The 14,833-nt window shown below is 37.6% G+C and overlaps 2 long non-coding RNA genes across 3 annotated transcripts in view; one reads left to right on the plus strand and one right to left on the minus strand.

Moving 5' to 3' along the window:
- Positions 1-9,922, plus strand: part of LOC116097718 — a 40,118-nt gene extending 30,196 nt beyond the window's left edge. The window contains exon 2 of one of the 2 annotated variants that reach the window (XR_004121530.1): positions 8,853-9,922. This is a non-coding gene — a long non-coding RNA (uncharacterized LOC116097718). Of the gene's footprint in view, positions 1-3,667; positions 4,371-8,852 lie in introns of those variants that run through there. The other variant, XR_004121531.1, reaches the window with a different exon arrangement.
- LOC116097717 lies at positions 8,815-14,633 on the minus strand. Its single transcript, XR_004121529.1, has 2 exons — positions 14,522-14,633; positions 8,815-8,934 (listed from the first exon to the last, which is right to left on the minus strand). It is a non-coding gene; the product is annotated as an uncharacterized LOC116097717 (long non-coding RNA).
- Positions 14,634-14,833: the final 200 nt, after the last annotated feature.

Consider the following 14,833-nt stretch of genomic DNA (forward strand, 5'->3'; position numbering starts at 1 on the left):
TTTTGATGTGTTCTTTGATTCAGTTTGCAAGAATTTTATTGAGTATTTTTGCATCAATATTCATAAGGTAGATTGGTCTGAAGTTTTCTTTCTTTGTTAGGTATTTATGTGCTTTAGGTATAAGAGTAATTGTGGCTTTGTAGAACAAATTGGGTAGAGTACCTTCTGTTTCAATTTTGTGGAATAGTTTGAGGAGTATTGGTATTAGGTCTTCTTGAAGGTCTGATAAAACTCTGCACTAAACCCATCTGGGCCAGGGCATTTTTAGTTCGGAGACTACTAATGACTGTTTCTATTTCATTAGCAGATATGGGACTGTTTAGATCAATGATCTGATCTTGATTTAACTTTGGTACCTGGTATTTGTCTAGAAAATTGTCCATTTCATCCAGGTTTTCAGTTTTGTTGAGTATAGGCTTTTGTAATAGGCTCTCATGATTTTTTGGATTTCCTCGGTGTCTGTTGTTATGTCTCCCTTTTCATTTCTGATCTTGTTAATTAGCATGCTGTCTCTGTGCCCTCTAGTTAGTCTGGCTAAGGGTTTATCTATTTTGTTGATTTTCTCAAAGAACCAGCTCCTGGTTTGGTTTATTCTTTGTATAGCTCTTTTTGTTTCAATCTGGTTGATTTCAGCCCTGAGTTTGATTGTTTCCTGCCTTTGACTCCTCTTGGGTGAATTTGCTACTTTTTGTTCTAGAGCTTTCAGGTGTGCTGTTAAATTGCTGGTGTATGCACTCTCCATTTTCTTTTGGTAGGCACTTAAAGCTATGAGCTTTCTTCTTAGGACTGCTTTCATTATATCCCATAAGTTTAGGTGTGTTGTGGCTTCATTTTCATTAACCTCTAGAAGGTCTTTAATTTCTTTTTTTCTTTCTTTCTTTCTTTCTTTCTTTCTTTCTTTCTTTCTTTCTTTCTTTCTTTCTTTCTTTCTTTCTTTCTTCCTTGACCAAGTTATCATTGAGTAGAGTGTGGTTAAGCTTCCACGTATGTGTGGGCTTTCTATTGTTTATGTTGTTATTGAGGAGCAGCCTTAGTCCATGGTGATCTGATAGGATGCAAGGAATTATTTCAATCTTCTTGTATCTGTTGAGGCCTGATGTGTGACCAATTATATGGTCAGTTTTTGAGAAGGTACCATGAGGTGCTGAGAAGAAGGTATATCTTTTTGTTTTAGGATAAAAAGTTCTATAGATATCTGTTAAATCCATCTGTTTCATAACTTCTGTTAGTCTCACTGTGTCTCTGTTTAGTTTCTGTTTCCATGATCTGTCCATTGCAGAGAGTGGGGTGTTGAAATCTCCCACTACTATTGTGTGCGGTATAATGTGTGCTTTGAGCTTTAGTAAAGTTTCTTGTATGAATGTAGATGCCCTTTGATTTGGAGCATAGAGGTTCAGAATTGAAAGTTCCTCTTGATAGATCATACCTTTGATGAATATAAAGTGTCCCTCCTTATCTTTTTTGATCACTTTAGGGTAAAAGTCGATTTTATTTGATATTAGAATGGCTACTCCAGCTTTTTTCTTGGGACCATTGGCTTGGAGAATTGTTTTCCAGCCTTTTATTCTGAGGTAGTGTCTGTCTTTGTCACTGAGGTGAGTTTTCTGTATGCAACAAAATATTGGGTCCTTTTTACGTACTCAGTCTGATAGTCTATGTCTTTTTATTGGGGAATTGAATCCATTGATATTAATAGATATTAAGGAAAAGTAATTGTTACTTCCTGTTATTTTTGTTGTTAGAGTTGGAAATCTGTTCACATGGCTATCTTCTTTTAATTTTGTTGGAAAATTACTTTTTTGCTTTTTTTAAGAATGTAATTTCCCTCCTTGTGTTGAAGTTTTCATTTATTACCCTTTGAAGGGATGGATTTGTCAAAATATATTGTGTAAATTTAGTTTTGTCATGGAATACTTTGGTTTTTTCCATCTATGGTAATTGAGAGGTTTGCTGGGTATAGTAGCCTGGCCTGGCATTTGTGTTCTTTTAAGGTCTGTATGTCATCAACCCATGATCTTCTGGCTTTCATAGTCTCTGGCAAGAAGTCTGGTGTAATTCTGATAGGCCTGCCTTTACATGTTACTTGACCTTTTCTCTCACTGCTTTTAATATTCTTTCTTTGTTTTGTGCATTTGGTGTTTCGACTACTATGTGGTGGGAGGAATTTCTTTTCTGGTCCAGTCTATTTGGAGTTCTATAGGCTTCTTGTATGTTCATGAGTATCTCTTTCTTCAGGTTAGAGAAGTTTTTGTAGAATTTTGTTGAAGATATTTACTGGTCCTTTAAGTTGGAGGTCTTCACTCACTTCTATACCTATTATCCTTCGGTTTGGTCTTCTCATTGTGTCCTGGATTTCTTGGATGTTTTGGGTTAGGAGCTTTTTGTATTTTGAGTTTTCTTTAACTGTTGTGTCAATGTTTTCTATGATATCTTCTGCCCCTGAGATTCTCTCTTCAATCTCTTGTATTCTGTTGGTGATGCTTGCATCTATGGTTCCTGATTCTTTCCTAAGATTTCTATCTCCAGAGTTTTCTCTCTTTGTGATTTCTTAACTGTTTCTACTTCCATTTTTAGGTCCTAGATGGTTTTGTTTAGTTCCTTCACCTATTTGGTTGTGCTTTCCTGTAATTCTTTAAGGGATTTTTGTGTTTCATCTTTAAGGTCTTGAGCCTGTTTACCTGTGTTCTCCTGTATTTCTTTAAGGGAGTTATTCATGTTTTTCTTAAATTCCTCTATCATCATCTTGAAATATGATTTTAGATTCAAATCTTGCTTTTCTCCTGTTTTGGGATATCCAGGACTTGCTATGGTGGGAGTCCTAGGTTCTGAAGAAGTCAAGTAGTCTTGGTTTCTGTTGGTAAAATTCTTGCATTTGCATTTCACCATCTGTTGATCTCTGGTGTTAGATGTTCTTGCTGTCTCTGGCTGGAGCTTGTTCCTCCTGAGGGTCTGTAAGCCTGTGTCAGCACTTCTGAGATCAGCTCTTCTCAGGTAAGACCTGTGTGCAGTGAGCTGTGGATCAGCTGTCCCTCCTGAGTCCTGGGGTCAGAACAAACCCTGGAGATAGGCTCTCCACTTGCAGGGGTGGGGCAGAGAGGGCTGTGGATCTGCAGAACCTCTTCCTAGGTGAAGAGGGAGGTAGAAAGGATCCTGCACTGGCTGCCCTCCAGATTCTGAGGCCCTGTACCTCCTGGCTGGTCCCACCTTAGAAGGTCACCAGAGAGAAACTGGAGATCTCACCTGAGTCCCTGGGTTGGAACACTCCTGGAAGGCAAGCTCTCTGCTTGTGGGGAAGTTGCAGAGAGGGCTATGGATCTACAGAACCTCCTCCTAGGTGAAGAGGGAGGTAGAAAGTATCCTGCACAGGCTTCCCTGCCAATTCTGAGGCCTGTCCAATGTATCTAATTTTTATGAGATTGTTTGTTATCCCATATCTTTGTGAATTAACTCATTCAACGATACTATTCATATAAAATGGATACTTTTTTCTTCACTAGATAGTGAAAAATCAGTAATTTCCATCAGCAGAGTCTTCTTTAGCATCAGATCTTATTTGATGATATTAATATCAGAAAACAAAAGACCTTGAAGTCCCAGTGACTTACCCTAGAAAATCCTTGGATTTTATTTTGTTGGCTGTGCATCACTTTTATCATCTCTCCTCTAGGAATCTTCTTATGTTGGACCTCACATTGAAGGATTGGTGAGCTCTTGCTCTTCACAGAGAGGAAGAACATGAGAGGCCGTGTGAACACACAACCGTCCGTGGATCTGACTATTGCTTTTTGTGCTCATCATATTTACTTATGTGCCACTTGGCAGGCACACATGTGACCAACACCAAGGGCATGAAGATAAGGACAGAGATTTTCTTTCAAGATGAAGTTGTCATTTGGGTGCAGTAACATAACCAACCATGTTTTCACAGTGAGAAAATAATTGTGCTGCTCTGCAAGCCTGACAGTTTAGAACCACATTTTACTAACTTCAGTGCGACATTGTTCCCACCCCTATACAAGCCTGACAGTATAGAACCACACTCTACTAACTTCAGTATAACATTGTAGTACCCACTCCTAACAAGGAGTTTCCCATTCCTTGGATGTTTGAATCAAACAGAAAAGAAAAAAATCCCAACAGGGCTTCCATCGCCTACATCCAACATGATCTAACCCTAGGAACCATACCAACTCCATAAAGACAGCCACGCAACCCTAGACTCTGAAGTTCAGGTTCTTCTAGGAACCATGCTTCATCATTGCTTTGCTGAACCACATGGATGCCTTTCTTTGAATAGCTCATCTGAATTTAATTACAAATGTCCATAGCCCAGAGATTTATTTTGATAAATGTTAGATTCTAAAGCCACATATCAACTATCCTCATTTTGTAATTTAAAAAAAAAAAGAAGAAGAAGACTTCATGTACTCAAAGAGGTCATTTATCACTGTTTAAACTATTAGACTTATAGAGGAATGTCATTACTAGTAGGTGAAACAGGGTTAACCAGATGTTTGTACTCTATAGGTTAATATGTCCATAATGTAACATATTTACTATGTTCTCTTTTATATAAGTCTATGTGTAGATTGTTTGCCACCTAGTGGCAGTTGTTTTCAGCTTAGTCTTTAATATTCATGAGCAATTTTAATTAGTTTGGCAATGTGCTTTTTTTTTTTTTTTAAGATTCCAAAGTCATAAAATGAATGTTTAAAAGTGTTGACAATGACATTATTCTGCTCCAGCATACATTTTAAAAAAAAACTTGCAAATTTGATTTATATTTAATGCCTGACAATGACAAATGAGGGAGAGGATTCAGAAGTCATTTCCCGTTGTACTGAGAGTGCAGAGAATGATAAAATGAACATTCCAGGTTTTAGCAAATAATTTTAACATCTCCCTTGGACATGAGGTTTTTTTTTCCACACTCATTGTAAAGTAGACCACAGACACATAGATACTAAACTCATTACTTTATTCCATCATATTGGCTTAGGTAAGTGGTTCTCAACTAGTGGGTCATGACCCCTTTGGGAATTGAATGACCCTTTCAACAGGGTCATTAAGAATACCAGAAAACACATATATTTACATTATAAGTCATGACACTAGCGCATTTACAGTTGTGATCTAAAAACAAAAATAATTTTATGGTTGGGGGTCACCACAACATGAGGAACTATATTAAAGGGCCACAGCACTATGAAGGGCAAGAACCACTGGTCTATGTGATTATTAAGAGTTATTCAGTTTTTCCTGGAAGTCATGTTTTAATTTTTAATATTTTACTTAAAAATTACTATAAATTCTCATTAGATTTTGGGCATAAAGATTGGAATAGTTCTCACAAATAATGACATTCTATTTTCATACAAATTCATGTTTTCCCAAAATCTTATATATTGAACTGTATTAGAATAGCTTGGAGCTATTCTAATAGTTGGGAGCAGCTGTGACACATGCCTTTAATTCCAGCACTTGGGAGGAAGAAGCAGGCAGATTTCTGAGTTCGAGGCCAGCCTGGTCTATAGAGTGAGTTCCAGGACAGCCAGGCCTATACAGAGAAACCCCGTCTCAGGAAAAAAAACAAAAAGAGTAGCTTGGAACAAGAAAAAAACAATTTGGAAATGATTGTAGAAGGCAGCATGTATGGCACCCATAGTGTCTGCCTATAAACCCCCACGACATAAACAAGAGCTCAGGACTCCTTTGAACAAGCTACTGTAGAATCTTGAGCTCTAGGTTCAAACAAAAGACGCTGCTTAATATTGAGAGAGAATAGTGATTGAGGAATACAGGCAATATCAACCTCTGTTTTTCACACACACACCTGCACAAAGAGGCTCATGCTGCAAATCCGCACATAAACACGTATGAACACTCACATACAAAAAGAAAGAAAACCAAGGACAAGTGAAGAATGAAATAAAGCATGAGCTGATGAGGTAAGCTTAGATGATAATGGGCCTCATACAGAGATCAATGATAATGTGCCTTAAACATAATTCTAGGATAAAGAAAATGAGTTTTGATTCTGATTAAGAAAGAAGTCTGAGTAATAATGATGGTCGTTTCACATTCAAGAATAAATTCAAAAAAAATATTTCTTAAAAACATAATCTTCTCTCTTAAGTAAAGGAGATATTTCTGCCAAATACAGGAAATAATTATTTTAGCTGGAGGCCTTTTTGTTTTGGGATAAATTGTTAACAACCTGAAGTTATTTATAGCTGAGTTCATTGGGTGTCGAATTTTTGACAATGCAACTATTAAATACACAGTGATTAAATTATATTTTGATCATAAGGGTAGCAGACTGATTAAAAAATAATCCTTGATAAGAAGAGGATTAAAGAACAAAGGTTAAAAATTGACATCTAAGGAGAGAAGTGGCTGTCTTCCCCTTGGTCATCATATTGCAACTTTAGAGAGTTTATTCTACCAAAAGCAAAAATTGTAGTGGGTGTTGCTCCACTAAAAAGACAGACATTACTATCTTACCACCTGTTTTCTTTAGAAAGGCATCAGTATATTACAGCTGCAGAAACACCATACACAAAAAATAAACCAGAGTTAAGGTTGGTGCTCATCAGTAGAGCATTTGCCTAGTATCAGTTAGACTCTATGTTCAGTCTCCAGCAACAATAACATCCATCCACCCACCCACACATACATACATACATACACCCACACGTACATACATATATACATCAATCCACCCATACATACATACATACATACATTCATACACACATACATACACACATACATACACACATACACACATACATACATACATCAATCCACCCATACATACATACACACATACATACATACATGCATACACACATACATACATACATGCATACACCCATACATACATATATACACCCATACATACATACATACATACATACACCCATACATACATTCATACATACATACATACACACATACATACATACATACATACATATATTCATACATACATATATCAAAATATTTTAATTCATAGACATTTTACATGTGTATATATGTGTGTATGGTCTCTGTTCATGTATATATGTGTGTTTACATGTCTGTAGTTAAGAAGTTGATTTCCATTGTGTTCCCAACCACTTTCTACATTATATACTGAGCCATGGTCTTTTACTTGAGTCTAGAGTTTCCACCTTAGGCTAGTCTAGATAGCCTGCTTGCTCTAGGGATCTGGAGGTCTCTGAATTATCTCTACTATACTTATAGGTAAACTAAGGATATTAGTGCCAACAAATGAGATGGTAAGGGTAGCATTCTGCCTGCTTGACAATCTGGGGCTCATACACCACTCACAGTTCAAGGACTATACACAATCTGGGCTAGAGAACCCCTGGTGATTCTTACCTTATTTTCGGTGTGATCATGTGACTCAATACTGGGAACCAATTGCTGATACTAGCTGACAGAAATGTCTATGGCAAGGTGGGGAAATGCTTCTAGAGTCTGCCTGTTCTTGAACATACAGGTTGTTTTCTAGTTCCTTTTTCTAAGCTAGCAGAAGAATGTGAATTAGAACCATATAAATTGCATCCTTTAATCCCATGGTCTTCTGGTGTTCTTGACCTATTTCTTGACCACCCTGAGGCCTGCTTTAAAATGCCATGATCTGTAACTCCACTTTTGGAAAAAGACTTCTCTTTCTTTATCTCCTACCATGCCAGAGTTCTTTCATCTTTGCCTCTTCAGGCTCATTGCATTAAGCTGGGTCCCAGAAAGTGGACATGTGGTCTCAGTTCACAGAGTATCCTCTATTGCTTTGCCTGGCCTACAGTCATCAAACCAAGAGCTCAGAGACAGTTGTTGAATAGATAGTAAGGCATTGGGTCAAAGTCAAGGACAAGGAAAGTCAAACACTGAGCATTCATATCTGTGATTTCTGTGAAAATAACATCAGAAGGAAAGGCAAAATAACATGCATGGGCACATTAGGTAATTCACCAAGAAGGTAGATGGAAGGCATGCAGCTCACCTTACAAAAGAAAAGGGCAGGAATTGATTCACATGCTTTTCCAATGTTTCACTCAGTCTTTGCTAACAGTGTAGATATGGAGAGTCTAACTATATTTTGAATATGTACTTATGTATACATATATACATAACAAATGTTACATATTAACATTTGTAGTATTTATGTAAATATTCACACATCAATATATATACACTTATCAATACTATCATGTTATGGTTTTATTCTATGAAATACTTCATCATAAATTAGTTCCTTCTATATTGAGGGAAGATTTGCCAACAAAAATTCGTCACAATAGAGATGTTGGTGAGTCACTTCTAGTTTGGTGACTCATATCATGTTGGTTTTATAACCTTTAAGTGATGTGACAATAGTAATCTTCAATTTGTCTGTGCTTCTACAGAGCTCTGAAGATCACAAGACTATGAAAAACAGCAGCTAGGTTTTGAATCTTAATTGTAGCTGTACTTCCAAATTGTGTGCATTTTGGTAAGATTTAAACTGGAGTCTGTTCAAACATGGAGTACTTCCTTAGATAGCTATGTTCTTGATTAAAGGAGGTAATTGTAGAATTCAGCTCATTGTGTTCTAACAACATCAATACCATAAAAATGCTCAGCGAAGGGCACAGTTAACATTAATGCTTGATTAAGTGCAAAAGAACATTTGAACATTTGTAGTATTGGTCAGCAGAATGACTTAGTTGCTCACACACATTAATGGAGCAAGTGGAGTCTGAAATCCACCTACCTATGTGAGGATGGGGAGGTAGGGATGAGAACAATAAGAAGGACACAGGACTGTGTGTTTAAATTGACAGCTTCTCATGTTATCTTTTCAGAGTTGACCACATTTTGTGGTGTTGACAGTGAGACAAAGAGAAGTGAAGTACATTCATCTGAGGCAGCAGCATCACCAGAAACCTGGAGTGGAGAAAATCAAGAAGATAGTCTTTTATATTCAAAGAGATTCTGTTGTGACTCATTTGACCTTCTGTGATTCATGTACCATAGTGACTTGCAATATTATTGGGAAACTAACTTGAATGCTTATTGTACTGTCTTCCAAGTATTTCAATCCAGGCAACATTTCCTGAGTCATGACTGTAGGTACTGTCAAATGTTCCCCCCACCCCACTCAGGACTTCCTTCAGTCTTAATGGTGATTGGTGAAAGTCTATCACCAGACATGTAATCTTCCAACATGTGGTTCACTCCTTGGTAAAATGTAGAGTGATTTGTTTTCCATAAACTGTCAGTAACAATGCACATATCAATGATTTCAACATTGCAGTGAATCAGCTTGTTAGATTCTGGGATACATATTAATAAAAAAAAAAGGAGACTGATGTCACCCAAAAAAAGTAAAAAATGAAAGTCAAGGCTATGGGAGTCAGAGGGTTTTTCAGGAAAAGACTGTGCCTCCAGCTACTCAGGGACTTGAAGTTCGTACATAGAAGTATTTCTACCACAGGTTTGATTGGCAGTGGGGTGAGGCACACTACATCCTGCATCAGTCTGATCAACTCACACTAGTGTGTTAATGTTGTGATCTCAGCTTTTCTGCAGCTCAGTTTTCATGTGTGGTCAGTGGAAGGGATGGAGCATTATCCAGAATGGTCTATCAGATGAGAACTTCTTCCCTGATTGAGCCCTGGGTGTAGAGAACAGCACAGAGGGCCCTAAAGATGGCTATAGAGGAAGCCAAGGCTCTACCTGGTCTGGATTATGTATGGTAACAAAATGGTGGGAGAATGCTATTACCATATGGTTAGCAGGTGTCTCTCATTGTTGGTCTATGGGGAGTTAATTTTATTTCCTTTTCTTTTGCTGTCTTCATTAAAATTTTATTAACGAATGTATTTTTCTCACCTGCATGAAATATTAAATTTAATAACCTATTCATTCCCAATAGATGTTGTTTATTAACCTCAAACAACTCTTATTCCTCCCATGTTCCTTATATCTGTCAATCAAATCTATCTAGCTAATCTACCTGACCTTTTCCTATAAAGTAGAATACAAGTAAGGATTTCAAGTAAGATACAGAAAATAGAGAAAATCTGGAACTATAAAAATGAAAAAGAAGAGAAGAAAAGAATATGAATCTAAGCCATAGTCTGTTACATTTTGAAAATGACTTTGGTTTTGAACTTTTGAGTAGTCAAAGAAGAGAGTGTACAGTGAGGATTAACAAAGTCCTTTGTAAAAAACACAAGCAAAACCAAGATTTCTTTGGGACCAAGATCTTGTCCCTGTTTCAGAGACAGTAGGAGCCACAATAGCCAATGTTTTTAGAAATAGTGGTTCATGGGGACATGCCCTGGAATTTCTCTCAGATAAAAGTAAGGTAATAATAAAATAAAATTCAGTTTAGGTTTTGTGGGGCACAAGGGGACATACAGAGTAAACTAACCTGGGCCCATGGAAGCTCACAGAGATGGAACAACCAAATAAAGAGCACGCAGAGGCTAGACTTCAGGCTGCCTACACGTTTGTAGCAGATGAACAGTTCTGCCTTCATGTGGGTCCTCTAACAATTGGAGTTAGGAGGCAAGTCTTTTGCCTGCCTTTGAATCCTCTTCCTGTAGCTGGGCTGCCTTGTCTGGCCTCAGTGGGAGAGAATGCACTTAGTCCTGCTGTGACTTGATGACCCAGGGTTGGGTGGGGCCCATGGAAGGCTTTCTCTTCTCTGAGAAGAAGGGAATGGGACAATGGGGAAAGAGGTTTGAGAGGGTGGGAATGAAAGGAGAGGAGGGGGGCTGCAATGAGGATGTAAACTGATTAAAGAAATAAATTAAGAAAAAAAGTTTTGTGGGCCAATAAAACAACATGGCCCAGGGACATGGCTTTTGGGTGGTTGAACATGAATAGAATTCATATAAATAGTGCAGGATAGACAATACCATTCTTGAGAGAAATCTGCTCATTTTCCTTTTGCAGAACCTCCACAATGATGCCTGCATATTTCTACTCTTACTGAGTTGTTGACTTAAACATACAATTTATGTATGTATAGTCAAGACAGCATATTTTCTGTTTTTTATTTTGCAATACCCAGACTACATAATGCACTGGAGAATTTATATCTCACTAACTGGTTTGATCCAGTGCCACATACATATTTCTTTTTATCTGTAGATGTCAATATAGGAGTGTCAAATTAAATTTATTTTTAAATTTACTTTTGGACAAAATCAGGATAATGTCAAATTATCTCAGGCATTATGAGAACACATTAAAGTTAAGATTCTGTGAGTACATGGCATTCAGAAATGCTTTACGGTCAGAAACTGGGGCTGGAACCTTTCATTAGCTTTCACATTCCAATCACATTGCAAATTTAGGAAGCACCTCACACTGATGACGTGCTATCTCATCAGAATGTTTGATATCAAAGTGTAGTTATTGCCTTGCTTTCCTTCATGTCATCTCTACTAAATTAAAAATTTATGATCTCATTCAGAAATTATTTTTAAAAGGGGAAATCACAAATGCATAAAATAACCCCCTCTTTTGCTTTAGGATTGGGTACGATAATAATTGTAAAGTACAATCATTTCAGTAAGCTATCTCAAAAGTTAGTATCACTGTCTGACAGAGATTGTTCAGCAGTGTAGACCTTAGACCCTAGGCTTCATGACCTGACTTGGATCCATGGATCTCACAGAGAAGCAGCACAGAACCAACTCTTGAAAATTGTCCTCTGACCTCCATGTGCTCACCATGGCAATTATGCACCTGCACTCTCACACATACATTAAATAAACTAAGTCATCCTTAGAACATCCTAAAGAAAAAAAATCTCATCTGCTGTGATGCCCAAAAACAATTGTTTTCCCCAAGTTTTTGTTGTTGTTGTTGTTGTTGTTTTGTTTTTTCTTTAGCTCTTTGATATATGCTTGGGAAAACTAAACCTCCAAGGTCTAAAACTATCTACAGCGCCCCCTTCTCCTCTGTCCGTCTGTCTGTCTCTGTCTTTTTCTGTCTCTGTACATATATGTATGTGTATGCTGCATGTAAATCACTGTCTAGTATGTCCAGTATGTCCAGTATGTGCATGGCCAGGTATCAGCTAGAGGGACATGGGCTGATACTGAAGCTGAAGCTCACTATTTCTGCAGAGTGGCTGGTCAACAAGTGTCTAGGTTTGCCCATGTTCCCAACCCACTGCTAGGGTTTGCCCATGTCCCCAACCCACTGCTAGTCCCTGCATGGGCACCTTTCTTTTTCTTTCTTTCTTTCTTTCCTTCTTTCTTTCTACCTTTCTCTCTTTCTTTCTTTCTTCCATTCTTTCTTTTTTAAGTTTTATTGCAATATGATGAGAAAAGTTACATGATTTTCAATTTAACAGTCTTATGTACATGCTTGTCTACGACAATACTGAAAATACAAATGTTTTTCTCAATAGAAATTTTAAATAACTCCAAACATTAACTGTATATTTCAAAATAATACATCACTACTAATATTTTCTTAAATGAACATAAATATATAAAGTATTTTTGTTTGTTTGTTTGTTTTGTATTTAGTAGAGCTTAAGATCTTGGCTCTTACTGTGGTAACTTGGTACAAGAGTTACAAACGTCAAGCAAAGCATTCAGTCTCACATTTTGTTGTTCTCTTACAAGCCACCTCTCAATTTAATTGTCTACATTACTTTTGGGCATATAAATACTTTTAAAATATGTAAGCTGTTCTGAAAACCATAGTATAATGTAAAAACATGAAATAAACAATACTACTAATAGAGAAGCTGAGATAGGAGAAGCAAGATCTCAAGACCATTATGTTGTATGGAACAAGACTGTCATGAACAAACAAGCTGAAAGTGTATATGGATTATATAATATTGGACCTATTTCTGCAATTACCAAATTAAAGAGATCATTGGATGACAATCAACAACTTTCTAATTCCTCATGTTTTTGGATTTCAATCGATTAGGATATGTTGGTAATATTAATTTTCATATTAAGATATTAAGAAAAAGTAATTGTTACTTCCTGTTGTTTTTGTTGTAAGAGGTAGAATTAGGCTTCTGTGAATTTATTGAAAGATTACTTTCTTGCTTCTTCTAGGGTGTAGTTTTGCTCCTCGTGTTGATGTTTTTCATCTATTATCTTTTGTAGGGCTGGATTTGGGAAAAAATATTGTGTAAATTTGGTTTTGTCATGCAATATCTTGTTTTCTCTACCTATGGTAATTGAGAGTTTTGCTGGGTATAGTAGCCTAGACTGGCATTTGTTTCTCTGTATGTCTGTATGTCATCTGTATGTCTGTATGTATGTCTGTATGTCTGTATGACATCTGCCCAGGATCTTCTAGTTTTCATAGTCTCTGGTGAGAAGTCTGGTGTAATATTGATAAGCCTGCCTTTATATGTTACTTGACCTTTTTCCCTTACTGCTTTTAAAATTCTTTCTTTGTTTCATGCATTTGGTGTTTTGATTATTATGTGATGGAAGGAATTTCTTTTCTGGTCCAGTCTATTTGGAGTTCTGTAGGCTTCTTGTATGTTCATTGACATCTCTTTCTTTAGGTTAGGGAATTTTTCTTCTATAATTTTGTTGAAGATATTTACTGGCCCATTACCTTGGGAATCTCTTCTATACCTATTGTCCTTAGGTTTGGTCTTCTCAGTGCGTCCTGGATTTCCTGGATGTTCTGGGTTAGGAGCTTCTTACTTTTTGCATTTTCTTTGACTGTTGTGTCAATGTTTTCTAAGGTGTCTTCTGCCCCCGAGATTCTCCTTCTATCTCTTGTATTTTGTTGGTGATGCTTGCATCTAGGACTCCTGATCTCTTTCCTAGATTTTCTATCAGCAGGGTTGTCTCTCTTTCTGATTTCTTTATTGTTTCTACTTCCAATTTTAGATTCTGGATGGTTTTGCTCATTTCCTTCACCTGTTTGATTGTGTTTTCCTGTAGTTCTTTAAGGGATTTTTGTGTTTCCTCTTGAAGGGCTTCTAGCTGTTTACCTGTGTTCTCTTGTATTTCTTTGAGGGTGCTATTTATGTCTTTCTTAAAGTTCTGTATCATCACCATTAGAAGTAATTTTAGATCTGAATCTTGCTTTTCCAGTGTAATAGTGTGTTCAGGACTAGCTATGGTGGGAGAATTGGGTTCTGATGATGCCAAGTAATCTTGGTTTGTGTTGCTTATATTCTTATGCTTGCCTCCTGCCATTTGGTTATCTCTAGTGCTACCTGCCCTTGCTAAATCTGACTGGAGCCTGTCCTTCCTGTGATCCTGGTTGTGTCAAAACTCCTCAAAGTCAAGCTGTCTCTGTGATCCTGTGACTCTGGGCCTGTTAGAGGACCTGGGAATGGAGCTTCCTCTGGGTGTTGTGGTGGGACTGGCTGTGGAGCTTGCACCTAAGGTCTGCTCAGGGCACCAGCCCAGACAGACCAGAAGAAACCTGAGTCACTGGGCTGACGGAGTTCCTGTGTGCCTGGTCCCGCTGGTCCCAGTTTCTCCCAGTGTTGGGACAGATGTTTTGTCCTCCTCACCTCTGATCCTGGATATGTTCGCATGGGCAGCTTTCTAAGGTGGCTGCTTGGGATTCAGTATGGGTCATCATGTGTATAGAGGAAGTGCTCTTACCCACCAAGCCCAATGCCCAGCCCCCCAGAACTGGTCTCTATGTCCTCACAATTGTGCTTTCCTCTGCCTGCATCCTCTCCTCTCTGTGCACTGTTCTACTATGGAATACTGCAACCTGTGCCAGTCTATATCTGCGCTTAATCTTGATAACATATTAGTGTGACTTCTTTTTACATAGGAATTGAAGTAGTTTCAGGTGACTATTACATGTTAGGTAC

Source organism: Mastomys coucha, unplaced genomic scaffold (assembly GCF_008632895.1).
Source record: "Mastomys coucha isolate ucsf_1 unplaced genomic scaffold, UCSF_Mcou_1 pScaffold2, whole genome shotgun sequence".
Classification (NCBI taxonomy): domain Eukaryota; kingdom Metazoa; phylum Chordata; class Mammalia; order Rodentia; family Muridae; genus Mastomys; species Mastomys coucha.